Raw genomic sequence first — 1,773 nt, forward strand, 5'->3', positions numbered from 1 at the left:
CTTAATTTTTGGTCTCAATGTGTACTTGATTCAATCAGGCACACTCTTGATTGCCCTGTTCTGGAGCTCTGCCCTTAGTTTTGGATAAAAATATGAGGGTGGGGGTTCTATAACCTGTGTCCTCACCCCAAAAAGTGAACTACATCCTTATCCCTAGCCCAGGATGAGATTCTTGTCTTTGCTCTGGGTCCACAAGGATTTTCCAACTTCGGATGAGACTACCCTGGGCTAGGACTCTGGACTTCTCCACAAGTTTGAAATTTCAAGGGGTGTGGGTTGACTTGTACCACTATTTGCCCTGGCAGAATCTCAGGATCTGAATGTTGACTTGAGCTTAGGTTCTAAACCTTGGACAGCAGATGTGTATATGTGTGTGTGTGTGTGTGGGGGGGGGAATATGGCTTGCTCTTGGATTGTTCTTCCCTACTTGCTATAGCTTTTTTTTTAAGCAGGCAGAGTTCAATTTATTCATTGTTTATTAAAAAAACATTTGTGTGGTGGCCACAGCAGCTGCTTGGGTCCTCTGGATAGACACTTGAGTGTGGGTCTTAAAAATATGGAACACTTCACGAATTTGCATGTCATCCTTGTTCAGGGGCCATGCTAATCTTCTCTGTATTGTTCCAATTTTAGTATATGTGCTGCCGAAACAAGCACCTTGCTATAGCTTTTTGCTAGCTCTGCTGTCTTCTCACCACAGTGCCCCAGATGTTCTCTGTCTACCTTTTAGGTTTTTCTTTCTTTGAAAGTTGTTTCAAGGAAAGTATAAACTTATAGTGGTGATTTTGTGCAGAGAATAAGAAATAGTATGATTTATGCATTGTTTGAACTGGATAGATGGCAAGTAGGATGATTTAATAATGGGTATATGGTTAACCTAAGAAATGGAAATTTAAAAAAATTTTTGAAAGGTCCCAGGCCCAACTAGAAAGGAATAGATGGAATTTCCATATCATTGCATTTCTACTACCTCCTCCCCTTCAGCTGCTATAGGTATATAGTCTTCTTTCCATCCTTCAAAACTTTCCCCAACATCCATTGGTTTCTAAACCACATATTTTCTTCTTGTTGAAGTCCTTGAGTAATAGAAGGGCAGTTTGAATTATGTGAACTTTCAAAAGTCCCCAGTACAGTTTCCTTCCCCTGTGCTCCATTCCAGTTAGTTCCCCATTGTTTTCAGTGATGATCACTGGGCTCACATTCAGTCCAGATGTGCACTTCAGATTTAGCTAGTGTGAGGTCCTAACACCAGGGGCATGAGAGCATCCTATTCATCACTGCCTCTGCCATCAGCCTTAGAAAGAACAAGCAAAAACAAAAACTGGCACAGGAAGAAGGGGTCAGTTTACCATTATATAATCAGGGTGACATCCAGGAGATTTCTAGACACGACATCCAAATGTATTTTTAAAAAGACTTTATTTTCCCAATTAAATGTAATAGCAATTTTTAATATACATTTTCTGAAATTTTAGTATCCAAATTATCTCCTTCCCTCTCTTTCTTCTTCCTTCCTCAGAAACAGTAATCAATTTGATCAGGGATATACATGTATTATCATGAAAAACATACTTCCACATTCATCATTGAAAATAATCATATAAAACCCAAACCCTTTAATAAAATTTTAAGTAAATTAATGTAAAAGATAATGTACTTTGATCTCCCTTCTGACCCCAGTAATTCTTTCTCTGGAGATATTAAGCATTCTTTGTCATAAGTCCTTCAGGATTGTCCTGGATCATTATATTTTTGAGGGTGGCTAAGTCTTTC

General features: G+C 38.7%; 1 non-coding gene across 1 annotated transcript; it reads right to left on the minus strand.

Annotated features, from left to right (window-relative positions):
- Window positions 1-550: 550 nt before the first annotated feature.
- On the minus strand, window positions 551-657 carry LOC123238300. Its single transcript, XR_006505503.1, has one exon. It is a non-coding gene; the product is annotated as a U6 spliceosomal RNA (small nuclear RNA).
- Between the last annotated feature and the right edge of the window lie 1,116 nt (window positions 658-1,773).

The sequence above is a fragment of the Gracilinanus agilis genome, chromosome 2, assembly GCF_016433145.1.
Source record: "Gracilinanus agilis isolate LMUSP501 chromosome 2, AgileGrace, whole genome shotgun sequence".
NCBI lineage: Eukaryota > Metazoa > Chordata > Mammalia > Didelphimorphia > Didelphidae > Gracilinanus > Gracilinanus agilis.